Below are 14,065 nucleotides of genomic sequence, written 5' to 3' on the forward strand. Positions count from 1 at the left end.
ACCTTTTCGGCTGGATGGGATGGGATACATCATCTTGGTTAATGCATCTACTAACCCCGCTTATTACCTTATGCTTACCATTAATTGCGATAGCCGTAGTTGTGTGTTTAGGTTGTTGTATTTTACAACTCATAAAGAAACGACTAATGAAGCTTTCCGCTTTTGTATATACCCGCTTGCCAGAGGAAAAACCTAATGACGGCGATTATGATGGCGAAAACAAACTATAATTCAAGGTAAAATGATCACTTGCTGTGCCATGGGCAAGGGGGCATGTCACAACCCAATTAACTTGTGCCCATGCCACTGAGCAAAAGATACCATTCAAATCATCTCCATTTGACTATTAAGGGTTAAAAGACTTCCCTGCCAAGAAAGTCCTTGAAACAAAACGCTGGTGGTGTACTACAGATAATTGGTCAGCCGAAATAAAATGCTAGGGGAAACTATATATAATTGGTCCAAAAATAAGCATAAGCTCCTCACACGTAGCACACACGTAACAGGTAGAGAAGCCTAACCCACTACCTTGTAACTTGAGGAGACAAAGAGCTGCCACCTGCCAAAAATTAAAGATTCCATATAATGGTTCACGATTGGGCATCTCTGTCAAACACCTCTGCCTATAAATAGTTTAATGGTTTCCGCCCAAGTGGGAGAACTCTGAGGATCTCACAGGAAACACCTGTGCTTGTCACCAGGGAGTTGGGGACTTGATCAATCCCCAATCAATCACCCCGTCAGCGTAAAATATTGACGTAGAAAGTCTTGCAAAGCCAACCGTTCGTTCCGGCGCCATGTCCGTCATTATCCTGTTGTAACCTGACTGTGTGCATGTATTCAACTCTGTAACCGAAGCTATATGCGTGTACTCAACTCTGTCACCGAAGCTGTAACAGAACAAAGGCTCGCCTGCGTCGTCATCACTATCTAGGCGACGTAAGTAAACAAACTCCTGTAACCTACACGTGTCTGTGCCTGGTTAATTCCACTCCATACATCAATTACCCGCCTGCCGAGCTCTAAATCTAAACACTCCGGGGTGAGTCAGACAGCTGCCGGCGGCTGCTCTGATTCACGACAAGCAGCAGATGTCTTCTTTCTGAGTCAGTTTAAGTCCCATAAATCCAGTACTCATCATAAGTCGCATAAATAGTACTCATCATGATAGGATTTCAGATAAGGTGAGGTTTGGGGCTTGAAAAAATGTGTGGTCCTTATACCCCATGCCAGTTTATGAAATACCAAACTGAATTGTTTGTATTTTTCTCCAAATATCTACAGATTCTCCTATATTTTAATATGAAGAATTCTATTTGCAATTTAACTAGTGCATTTCTTTTTAAACTTTATTTATTAAATGAATTTAGCTCATCAAATAACAAATTAAACATTTCAATATATAGCCAGTATTAAAATATGTATAAGGACACATTTATCTTCAACCACCAGTGCTCCCTTAGGTCAGTGTCCATAGGAGTATTGTGTTCTTTTCTTCCTTTCAGTCTGGTAATTCCTTTATGCTTCAGTTGTTGTTAGCCATTTGTGTTTCTTCATCTTTATAATACAATTCACCCCCTCTTTTTTCCCCCTCAGAATTCTGCACAAAATAAAATTGAATCATTTTCTCCTCATCTCTGCTTCTAAATTTATTCTCACATGCAAGCTCATAAAACCTGCACTTTCCTTCAATACTCAAAAAAGTTCCTGGTTTGGAAGATTTTTTAAGCAAGTTCCAAGAATATACAGCAAGTTTCAAAGTAAGCACCTTTTTTCTCCTTTTCACTGTAGAACACCAACTTAAACATTTTTCGAAGAGTTTTAGTTCTGGAAAAACTGTCAAATCCCTAGACTTTAGGGGCAAGTACCAGGTCTGGCACTGGGGCAGCAAAGTCACCCCCTTGTGGCTACCTGGACCCTGCTTTACTTGCCACCCCTGGCTCTCAAGTTCCCCCCTGTTGTCTTGCCTGCTATGCTTTGCTGTTATTCACAGAAGTTTAGGGATGGAAAGGACCTCAGGTGATCAGCAGGTCCAGCCCCCCTGCTCTGGGCAGGAAAGACTGCTGGGGTCAAACAAAGCCTCTCATTCATCAAATGAGGCATCATGTCAATCACTTCAGCTAGTCTGAAATCCTAGGCTTTTATTTGCTAACAGAGGTCATAATTGGACAGGAAGACTGCCCTATTTGCCTTAAGTATTTGGGGAGTCCCAAAATACTTATTTTTCTGATGCCTACTGTTGCAGGGGCTTCCCTGAAATCTGGAGTCCTTCCTCCTTAGCCAGTCAGGCCCCTCTCTTCCCTAGAGCCCCACTCCTTACAGCCTACAAGGCTAGACTTCTCCCCTTGTCTCAGGCCCTGGGCATATATGCCTTTCTCTGGATCACCTAATCTACTACTTACAACCCAGGTCTGTCAATCACTGGCTGCTCTGTACTGGCCACACATGGGGTGAGCAGCAATTTTATTAAAGGGCCTTCTGCTCCTATCAGTTTTCCCAGGTGGCTAGAGCCAGCCAGCTGATCCCTGGCTCCCTCTCTCCTCAAGTGATGGGATAGGGGCCCCATTACACAGAGAACCTCAGCCCCACTCCCCTTTATACTTACAGTCTAGTTGCTCCCACTGGCTCTCTTCCTTACTCTTTTGGGAAACGAAGGTGGCACTGCCGTGCTTCTTTCCTGGTCAGTGATGTATAGTAAAATCATAGCATTGCAAGCTTAAGTACCAGCAATTTAGTTGGGGGTTGTCCAACATTTTTAAAGATGCATGGTACATTACCATGGTGAATTTTTTCCCCAAAAAGGTAGTAATGGAAACTCCCTACCACCCACTTTATGACTAAGCATTATTTTTCAGTGATGGCATATGCTCATTTGTGGGGGTGTAACCTGCAGCTGATACTAAAGGTATTCTTCCCCATTTTCTTTTTGTGACGCTACGGCCATGTTAGCTGCATCAGTTTGCACCAGAAAGGGTCTTTCAAAGTCTGGTGCAAGCCCACAGGTTGCAAGCAAAGGGAGTCTTTTACCTTTTGGAAGGATTCAGCAGCTTCAGGAATCCACTGGATTTTGTTTGGAGCTGCTGTCCAAGTCCGCTCAGATAGGGGTGTTGTGAGCTCAGAAATGGATTCCTTGAACCTGATCCATAGATTTTTCCAGGGCATGAGGCAGATTGGTGTGTAGCTCCCAGATCCTCCTTCTTCAAGATGGGCACTATATTTGCTCTTTTCCAATCATCCAGGACCTCTCCTTGCCATGAGTTTCCAAAGATGACAGCCAGGAGCTCTGCAATCACATTAGCTAATTCCCTCAGCACCCTTTGGCGCATTGCATCTGGCCCAATGCACTTGTACACATTCAGCTTTCCTAAATAGTCCCTAACATGTTCTTTCACCACGGTTGGCTTCTCACCTCCTCCCTAAACTGCTGCTAGGTGCAGTAGTCTGGGAGCTAACCTTGCCTGTGAAGACAGGTAAAAAAAAAAAAGGCATTGAGTACTTCAGCCAATTCTACATACTCTGTCACTAGGTTGCCTCCCCACATTCAGTAAGGGACCCACACTTTCCCTGGTCTTCCTCTTGTTTCTAACATACTTGTAGAAATCTCTCTCATTTCTCTTCATGTCCCTTGCTAGCTGAAACTCCAATTGTGCTTCAGCTTTCCCAATTTCATCCCTGCATGCCCAAGCAATCCTATTATATTCCCCCCTAGTTATCTGTTCAAGTTTCTGTTTTCTGTAAGCTTCCTTTTTTGGTTTAACTCACTGAAGAGCTCCCTGATAAGCCAAGCTGGTTTTCTGCCATGCTTGATAATCTTCCTCTGCATCAGGATAGTTCATTCCTGTATGCACTTAGTAAGGTTTCTTTAAAATATAACCAGCTCTCCTGGACTCCTTTACCCTTCAGACCAGCTTCCCAGGGGATCCTGCATACTAGTTTCCCTGAGCAAGTCAAAGTCTCTTTTCTGAAATCCAGGGTCCTTACTGTGCTGCTCTCCTTCCTTCCCTCAGGATCATGAACTCAGTCATCTTGTAGTCGCTACTACCCAAGTTGCCATCCACTACTACATTCCCCACCAATTCTTCCCCTCTTGCGAGCAGCTGGTCAGAGAGAGTATGGCCCCTAGTTAGCCACTCCAGCACTTGCACCAGGAAGTTGTTCCCACCACTCTCCAAAAACCTCCTGGATTGCCTGTACACTGCTGTGCTCAATCACCTTGACATCTACCGGGAGAGCAAGTCCCCCATGAGAACCAGGGCCTGAGATTTAGAAACTTCTGCTAGCCATTTGAACCTCAACCTCATCTTCCTGGTCTGGTGATCTACAGCAGACCCCCACTACAACATCACCCTTGTTGCTCTCCCCTCCGACCTGAACCAAGACACTTTGAACAGGTCTATCCCATTTCACACTGGAGCTTTGAGCAACTGTACAGCTCTTTTATATCAAGTGCAACTCCTTCCTGAACAGTTTATACATACCCATAACAGCGCTCCAGTCATGAGAGCTACCTCCCTGCTTGTTTCTCAGGCTCCCTGTATTTGGATACAGACACCCGAATTAACTAGACAACTGCCCTACTTTCTGTGGAAGAATGGGAACACCTCCCCTGTTGCTCCCTCCTGCTTGTGCTTCATCCAGATCACCCACTTCCCCATGGCTTTGCTTCATCCCCCAGCAAATCTAGTTTAAAACCATCCTCACTAGGTTTGCAAGCCTGTCTATGAATATCAATGGTGATGCATAGGGGTGCACAGGGGTGCACGTGCACCCTGAGAGCCAAGAGTGCCAGTGCACCCCCTGACAGACCACATTCTCCACTTACGCAACAGGCAGGGGGCAGGCGGGAGTGCCGGTACCCCCGCGGAGAGTGCTGGGTGGGAAGTGAGAGCACTCCCCTCCCCCAGTGGGCAGGATTGGGGGTGCCCCCCCGTCACTGAGGGGAGGGGGGGGGATGTTCCCCCCTGACTAAGGTGGCACCAGTTGCCCATAACAAAGATGCTCTTCTCTCTCTTCATCAGGTGCATGCTGCCTCCTCCTAGCAATCCTTCTTCTTCAAACAACATCCCATGGTCAAAGAAGCCAGAGCCTTGCTGGTGACACCATCTGCACAGCCATTCATTGATCCACAGAACGCGTCTGTTCCTGCCCAGGCCTTCCCCTCAACTGGAAGGATTGATGAGCACACCTGAACCCCTGTGCTTTTCACCCTTGCACATAGCGCCTGGCAGTCTCATTTAATTGGCTCAGGGTCATTCACCCCTGGCAGCATCACTGGTGACCCCGTGGGCACCACAGGATAGTAGTCAGAGGGCTGAATGAGTCTCAGTAATCCCTCTGTGACATATTGGATCCAGGTACTGGGCAAGTAGTAGACCTCCTGAAACAACAAGTCAGGCCAGCAGAAGGCCTCCATCCCCTGCAGAAGGGAGTCTCCAGCCACCACCACCTGTTGCTTCTTAGTGGCAGTGGTCTCAATCCTTCCAACCTTGGGGCCTGACCCATCTTCCTTTACCAATGGAACATGCTCCTCTGTTGCTACAGCTCCATATCTGTTCTTCAGGCAAACCGCTGCAGGTGGAGATTATGATTTCTGCCAGAGGTCAAACTTCCACCTTCTTGGGAGTCCACATAATTTTTTTTTCCCCTCTAGCACTGCCTCTGGCAGTCCTTCCTCCACAGATGGTACTTGAAGGATATTGCTCTTATGGAACAATTCCTTAGGTACATAAGACCCAGGCCATTTAATACACAGTATTAAAATCTGCCTGCTTGAATATCAAAGTTTGAATGGGGTTATACTGCAGTTTAGGAGAGAGCATGTGATAATGTAATTAAAGGCAATGAGAAGCTTTCAAAGGCACAAAGGGCAATTAGTCACTCTGGTTCCTATTGATTCAGTTGGGACTGTGCCTTTTCACAACTATATCTGCACTATGCAGTGTTTGAGTAAGCTATTTAATTAAAAAAAGCAAGTTCCCAATAATTCAGAAAGGGTATGATTTTGCTCTGCCTACTGTGGTCAGTGAACATTATCCTGAGATTACAAGAGGAAACTTGAACTCGGGGCTTCTGGATAGTGAGTTTGTTGCTACTATTACAAGGAGTCTTGTTAAGCCATTGATTTCATGGTATTGCCTAGGACAGTCACCATCTCTGCTGACCATCTACAAAATAAGTATACTAGCTACATGCCAAAGAGACACCATGAGAGTTTACTGATGTTTGTAAACCACTTGGCATTCTCAGCTCAGAGGCGTTATATTTCTTGATTTGATTGACTGTAACCTGGTAGAATTAACACTTAGTATCAGATTCAGTATAATATTTAAGAGAAGAAAGTGGGGAAAATACAAACAAGCAAACAAAACATGCACAGATAAATATTTTATAGCTATCCAAAATAGTTTGGCCAAAATAGTAACCACCTCCCTCCCCTCCCACCCCCCACCGCCCCCACCAGAGGGAAAAAAAGGAGAGAGATTTTTTTTTGTACAGAGGGCATTCTCCAGAACTAGTTATTTTTAGGTCACTTATACCCAATATTTAAAAATTCAGAAAGATGTTCTCTTTTGCTTTTCCCTACTAAAAATAATAAGGGGGAAAAAAACAAAAATAAATCACAGGTTAGGGACTGGGTCTTTGAAGATTGTCAGTCTAAGAGGTATGGAGTACTGTCAGCAGTTTTCAACCTTAATATTTTCTTTGAAGAACAATGAAAGCTTGATCTCCCTTTCTGATCACAGCAAATTTTGAAAGTCTCTTTTGATCATCTTCGACTGTACCAGTTAAACAGTTATTTAGAATTATTCCATCAGATTCAGTCTGCTACCTGAAGTTTTCCTTTTATTTCTATTATGCAGAAACAACAGGAATCTTTAGTTCTAGAGTATTTTCACATTAGAGTCTGCATTGTCATGCAGGACACCAAAGATTCAATTGACTCCGAATATAGGTTTAAGTAAATAGGGTACCCAAGACAAGTCCCCCTCCCCCACCCTCATCTTGGATCCAATTACATGGCAAGGATTGGAGTATGAGGCTAACCCTGTCCCTTCTAGCCCATATATGGTTTCCTACTGTCACACCCTCCCCCTACAACCCCTCCCCATTTACCCTCTGGTTCTGGCAGGCTCTAGCGGTGCTCTAGGTTGGGGCACAGAGCACATCCTTGCTCCAGCTCCAGCTCCAGCCCCAGCCTGGCTGGGTAACAGCCAATACAGTGGTGGCAGCTCCACCCTTACCTGCCACCAGTGCTGCTGCACCTACCACAGGGGTGGGCAGAAAAAAGAAGACAGGTGACAGGGGGTGCAGGCATGGGAAGGCAAATAGCAGGGGAAGAAAATGGTGGGAAGGCTGCAAAGGGCAAGGGGGTCAGGCTGCTTGACCCCCTGCCCCAATACCCAACCCACACCTCCCAACCACCTCCCCCCACCACTGCTTTCCCCACTGTAGTATTTGGGTGAGGGAGGGGCACATTTAAAGTGATCCCCCAATAATTAGATTCTACACAAGGAAAGTTATAACAAACTTATACATTTTCCATATTAGAATCTAGTTACTGGGTGGGGGGAGCGCTCTTCTTGGATTTAAGTAAACACAGTATATTTGTTCTAAAAGCCTTAAAACACTACCAAGTTCTGCAAAAATCAACTGACTGAATTAAAATGTTTTTCATTACAGAACCATCATATTTTGCAGGGGTTTCTCCATTAAAAAAAAAAAAATCAATCTATCTATCCATCCATCCCTTCAATTTTAAGTAAGGGAAGAAAAAGATGTATTGCCCTGTGCCGGGGCCCAGGGGCAGCCATGACACCCCCTGGTATGCCCAGAGCTCCTGCCACACTCCGGCCCATTGGGGTACTCTCCTTTTTCTTCTCACCTGCCACACCTCGATGCAGTTATTTTATTGTAAAATAGAAGGCTGTTCCAGGGTCCCAGAGTAAGCCCTAACCCATTTTGACCTGCAGGTCCCTCCCATATCCAATGGCTCTACTCTTGTCCCTCAAGCACTAAGTAAGGAGCCTTCCTAGGCCCAGTAAGGCCTCAGAAGAACCAGTTGCCTTAGGGGCTATTCATAGTCTCTTTCTGCCTCTGTAGTCATGCCCATGGCAGACAAAAGTTACTTTCAGTTCATCCACTGGGCCTAGTCTGTTGGCCAACCAACCCACCAGCCTGCCAAGCTCCTGGCCCTAGCAAGGCTCTTCTCCCTGGACCCCCGGCCCAAGTCTGGCTTCCACCTGCTTTAGGCTTCAGCCCCTCTCCAGGCTTTAGCCCTCTTCAGCTTAAGCCTGCTCCAGCTTTGGCCTCCCTCAGGCTTTAGTCTCTCTAGTGTGGCATTAGCCTTGCACCCTCTAGGCCCCAGCCCCATATAGCTGCTGTGCTCTATCCCAGCCCTCAGGGACCCTGGCCCCAGGCCAGACAGCTCTCCCACTGGCTTTGGCTCTCCCAGTCTCAGCCTGCACCAGCCTCACCCCGCTACATTGCTGACCCCACATTAGGCCACTTCCACTAACCTTAGCTCTCCCCACCTCGGCCTGCACCAACCCACAACTCTCTGGGTCTCTGACCCCAGATTAGGTTGCCTGACAGCAAGCATCCCACAAAACACCCCTCTATAGCCTCCATTATCTCCCCTGTAACTACAACCTGGTTCCCTGTTTAGCTGAACTAAAACATAAATACAGATGCAAGCACAACAGCTATACAACATAAACCCTCCCCACACTGAGCTATAACTTTTCTGCCAGCTATAAGTCCCCCTTACCTCCTTTCAGGGACACTTTAGGTACCAATCAGCCCCTTCCCCATGCTCAGAAACTCTTCTCTCTGCTGTCTACAGGCCCAAACTGACCACTTGGGCTCAGGCACTGGGCTTACCTGCCTCCAGTGCCCCACCCCTTCCTGTTAGGTGGCTCTTCAGCTACTCACATGGGTTTCCTTTTGGGCTTGATGATCACCTTGTCTTTAGCTGCTCTAGTTCTTTGCTCCTAGGTTTCCCAGATGTCTGCCCCCTTGTATAGCTTACTGCTTTGCACCTAGCTCCTGGAATAGTTACTCCCGAAGGGTAGTCCCTATCCCCATGGTTTCTGGCCTGCTTACTTCCTGGCAGCTAGTCTTTACCCAGCTGGCAGGCCCAGACAGCAAGCTTGGCTTGCTGCAGCATCCCCTTAAAGTAACAGAAGCCTCTGGCTCCCTGTTACATGCCCATTTTAGCAATTTGATCAAAATGAGAAAGCTGTGAGCAAATTTCAGTAGACTAGATAGTCAAAACTTCCCAAGCATCAAGAAATTCTAAACCACAGGAACTCTTTATAGTCTCTTTTGCAAAAGGAGCAAGAAGTGGGTAAGATAGTAACCATCCTAGCTTGTCTTTCCGAATCAGTCTTTCATGCTGTTTGCTTCAATTCAGAGATAATGCATCTTAAATGGTGCTAACACTTGTCATATATCTTTTGTTTCAATCTGAAATAACTGTAATTGAATACGACAGCCAGGAAAACTGATGCAGCAGCACTGTCGGAAAGCATTACTTGGGAGTAACATTTGACAAGAAAATACATATGGCAAGACTGCTTAACTTACAATTCAAGGGTACATGAACATTTCTGTGCAGGGGTCCATAATGGATGCTCTGGTGAACAAAGTGGAGAAGATTGCCATTTTTCTTATCTTCCTCGTCAACTGACAAAACAAGCCTGTTTCTAGCAAAAATCTTTGAATCAGTTGCTGTGAATGCATGATAAGGCTTGCCCCTTAAACATAATTTTAAATATAGTTCCTTGCTCTTTGCAAGTTAAAATAACCTTTTGGATTGATTGTTTTTGATTTCTGTTGCCTTACATATGAAGATCAGGTGAGATGCCCTAGGGAGGAAAATCTAATTTTGGACTTTGGGTTTATAGGTTGTAGTTATACCAAAGGCCTCAGTTTCACCAGCTGAGAGAGATTCTGTGAGAATCTAAAAGATGACATCTTACATAAAGGACAAGCATCATGCAGTATTAGAAAATAATACCTAAAATACTCTCATAGGGATAGACAAATGATTGAGTAAATACCTTGAAGAACAGAAGTGATAAGAGGGGTGAAACAAGCTGTTTTGCAATAATTATAAGGGAAAAGGAAGAGGGAAAACACTCTGCAGATGGGGAACAGTTTTAATAACACAGCACTCAATTCCAAATAATTTTATTGTTCACAGACTGATTTTTAACTCGCCGAGACCACGATAATAATCATATTATGTTTAAAAAGGGATGCATACATTCTCATGCTTCTGGCTAAATCAGGCATCAGTTGGCAGAGGTTAGGAAGAAATATCTGCTGGATAGAAAAGCATTCTCATAGCTTATGGCAATCGACTGGTATATTTGAGATACAGGTTATTTTCCTGTTAGTTTAGGCACACTGGGTTGGATCTGGATTGGCTTTGTAAATATTTAGGCTTCTGGGTATCTAAAAATACCCTGAGAGACCCTGCCAATGCCTGAAGAAGGGTGTTTGTGCCCCAAAGCTTGCAAAGAAGTTTTTTACAACTATTTTAGTTGGTCTAATAAAAGATATCACATCTACCCAAAGAACCTTGCATGCCTTGGCTCAAGAAGGTGATTCAGATTGGCAGGATCAATTGCCTAGGACCACTTTAGTGACAATGGAGAGAATTAGGCACTGAGTATGGAAGTGCCTAGAGCAGGACAATTTAAAACACTAGGCACAGAACAAGGTCTGAAATCCCATGCATCTTTGGAGCTTAAGCTGCTTGTTGGGAACCTCTATCAACTCATTAACCTAAGTGCTTAGGATTTTAGCTTCCATTAGCTCCTTTGAAGATGCTAGAGTAGGTGGGAAGCTCTTTTCAGGCAGGGATCAAATTTTATTATGTGCATGTACAGTGCTTCACACAAGGAAACCCTGGCCTTGTGCTTCACACAAGGAAATCTTTGTGGAAGCCCTCATGTATTGCTGTAGTAGTATAAGTATTTATAAAACCAAGCTACTGAAAAAACATCTAGGAAAACAATTTAGCCTGTTATCTGAAGTTTATATTTTACTTCTGTCATGTTGAAATTTGAGGAATCTTCAAGTAAAAGGTATGTTTATGTTACAGTTTGCAATTTCAAGCAGGGCACTACAGGTTCAATTAACTCCACTGCTTGTTAGAACCAACTCAGGATGCTATACAGCAAGGAAATTACTGTTGTAATTTCATGAAGCAGTGGATTTAGTGCTTAGTAGGTGTAGCATAGCAGAAAAATATATTGTTTCTGGAAGTCACTTGTATACATTTCTTTCCTAATGTTGATTAATTAACATAACAAAAATAATAAACTCTACTTTCAAAAGTGAAAAATTAGAGACTGTTTCAGTTACATACTCAAAGCTGTGGATACTTTTCCGAAGTCAATCCTTTTTTTAAAGATATAGCGGAATAAATTTCTACACAGAAAGTATAGCAGGCCATTTCCAGCCATAAGGAAACAGAAATAGCTGCCTGGTCTGAGACACTGGCATTATGACTTAAGCCAAACATACAATAATCCTTGTCATACACTCAGTTCTGTAATCTAGAGTTTCTTCTATACTGTTTATTAGCTTGCTATTCACTTTGCTAGTCTTCCATATGCCGAATGTTATGCAGATATTTACTGCAGATTGTAGTGATCATCAAGATGGACTGATCTATGAAGTAAATAATAAACCTCAATGTTCTCTAGAAACCTGGAGCTGCAGATTTTGGTGGAGAGTTGTTGGAATGAAGAAAATCAGGTGGGAGCAGTTGGCTATAGAAAGCTTGAAAGCCTGCTATTGGAGCTGAGCAAAAATGTTGAACATCCATCTCATGGGTTGGATACAGATCATCGAAGTAAATCATCTGACCTGCTGTCTTTTTCTAAGGCTTCTCATCACAGCCAAAGCCCTGGTGACACAATGGGGGTCACTGGAATGGTGGAGCACTGCAGGAATTGCCTGTTTGTGGGGTTGCATCTGAGTAGCCTTGGTCCCCTCATCAGCCTCATGCTGCTGCTGGGGAAGGTGTCTTTGCAGCCCCTACTGTAACTGCTGCTGAATTTACTGTTCCCCATTGGCTAAAGGAATTGATGACACTAGGTAATGGGGCTGAATGGTGGGAAAAACAGCTATAGTATGGGGATGACAGAGGGTCTATAATATACCCAGCAGATACTACATTAACCTCCTGGCTGCTGGCCATGCTGCCACCTCCATTCCCCAACCCCAAACCCCTCCTCCCCCACAGCAGTGGTATTCCCAGGAGCAGGATACTGACCCAGGATGCAAACCCTACCAGTTAGGCCTCTAGTTCCTACCAGTAGCCAGAGCCCTGACTCCTCCCTCTGCTCTAACTGCAGTGGCAGGACTTCTAGGGGCATCGTGGACAGGGTCCACTGCAGCTAGACTGTAATGCAGAACTCCTTTGATGTCAGGGCAGTTACAGTATAACTCTAAAATGTCAGAATCAAGGAGTTAAAACTTATATTTTCTCTGAAGTGACCAAAACGTAATGTGCCATTAATAGTAACGAAAATTCCTTACAATACTTTTGGTATCTTGATGTATTCCCTTATTCATAGGTAACTGGTAGGGGGTGCATGTGCCCCCCCTAACAGCTGACACCGAAGCTGTCGGCAGGGCTGGTGCCTCCCCTAAAAGGGCTTCTGCGGGTACCCTCCCAGATTCAGGAAGCACCAGTCACTCATGCCCTTATTAATAGATTGAAGTATCCTAATCATCATTTAAATCACCACTGGTGCTGAGAAGGTATCTTAACAATAATATTTTGACCTGAGTTGATTAAAGCAGATCTCATCTCTTAGCACACAACTTATAAATTATATTGTTCCACTTTGCACAGCTCTGCATTTATTAAAGCAAAATTCCATGCATTACCCTGTTCATTAGACCTTTTTAGTCTCCTCAGCTTACCCTTTTTACATCTTGCTTTAAAATTTTACTTTGCACTTCGATTTACGAGCAACCATGTTACAGGTTTGGTCTTCAGGGTCAGATTTGGACCACACAGCTACTCATGGGCTGGATCTGGATCAGCCTCCACCAGTAGGATGAGCCATGTCAGGAAGCCACAGAGGTTAAAGCAGCTGTTGCTCAGCCCTCCCCCTGTATGCATCCACTTCAGGGCTTTAGCCCCACAGTTTCTGCAGCGGGCCCCAGCAGTTTGATACCTCCACAGTACCTGGTGAGGGTAGTACTGAACTGTATGGAAGTACAAAGCAAGATGTAAGAAGGGAAAGCTGAAAAGACTAAAGGGTCCGCCAAAGCAGAAAGCCTGGGCAACAGGGTAACACATGGAATTTTGCTTTAATAACTGCAAAGTAGCACCAAGTGGACAACCCAATCCCTGAGCCCTCTAGGACAGTGGTTCTCAACCTTTCTTGTACCAGGACCCATTCATAAACATCAAAGACCAATCCCAACCCAGCGCCCCTCACTCCTGAGCCGATGCCCCCTGCTCCTCAGTGTGTTTGAAAGGGGGGTATATGTGGGGCAGAGGGGGGCCCCAAGCAGGCTGGAGCTCTGCCAGCCTGTAAGGGAAAGACCACACTTTCCTGTTTTTCTCCATTAAAGGAAAATCAATTTTGAAAGTTCATTTGCAATCCTTTCATATGTTCTCACAACCCACTTTTGAGTCGTGACCCACAAACTGAGAAATGCTGCTCTAGGAGTCCCGCATGCCAGATGCCACTACTGGATGTTGGTAGGATGCTACTTTGTGTAAAATATCAGTATTTTGCAATGTATGCACTGCTGGGGAGCCTCTGTCAGCCAACAGACGCCTGCATTTTACCGAGCTCCACAGAGAGGTCCCAGCCAATTTTTGTGAAGCTCCGATTAAACTGGGGCAGGCGATTTTCCCTGCACCGGCCCAAACCAAGGAAGTAGAGCCGCAATCACGCTTCAGGCCTGGGCCGACTCCCGCTCCGCCCTCCTCGCAGACCCCTCTGCCAACACAGGACAAGCGCAAGGCTCAGGCTGGCCCGGCCGCGGCGCCAGGCTTAAGACGGTAGCCTAGGCAGGCCGCAGGGCC

General features: G+C 45.1%; 2 protein-coding genes across 6 annotated transcripts in view; one reads left to right on the plus strand and one right to left on the minus strand.

Annotated features, from left to right (window-relative positions):
- HENMT1 (HEN methyltransferase 1) overlaps positions 1-9,149 on the minus strand; it is a 48,359-nt gene extending 39,210 nt beyond the window's left edge. Inside the window, exon 1 of one of the 5 annotated variants that reach the window (XM_006025640.3) lies at positions 8,932-9,149. The gene's annotated coding sequence lies outside the window, so the exon portion shown is untranslated. Of the gene's footprint in view, positions 1-2,605; positions 2,624-3,027; positions 3,216-8,767; positions 8,875-8,931 lie in introns of those variants that run through there. The other 4 variants (XM_006025637.3, XM_006025641.3, XM_006025639.3 and 1 more) reach the window with 4 other exon arrangements.
- The window catches only part of PRPF38B (pre-mRNA processing factor 38B), a 27,281-nt gene that overhangs the window by 3,022 nt on the left and 10,194 nt on the right, over positions 1-14,065 (plus strand). The gene's annotated exons all lie outside the window — the stretch shown is intronic.

The sequence above is a fragment of the Alligator sinensis genome, unplaced genomic scaffold (genome assembly GCF_000455745.1).
Source record: "Alligator sinensis unplaced genomic scaffold, ASM45574v1 scaffold535_1, whole genome shotgun sequence".
Classification (NCBI taxonomy): domain Eukaryota; kingdom Metazoa; phylum Chordata; order Crocodylia; family Alligatoridae; genus Alligator; species Alligator sinensis.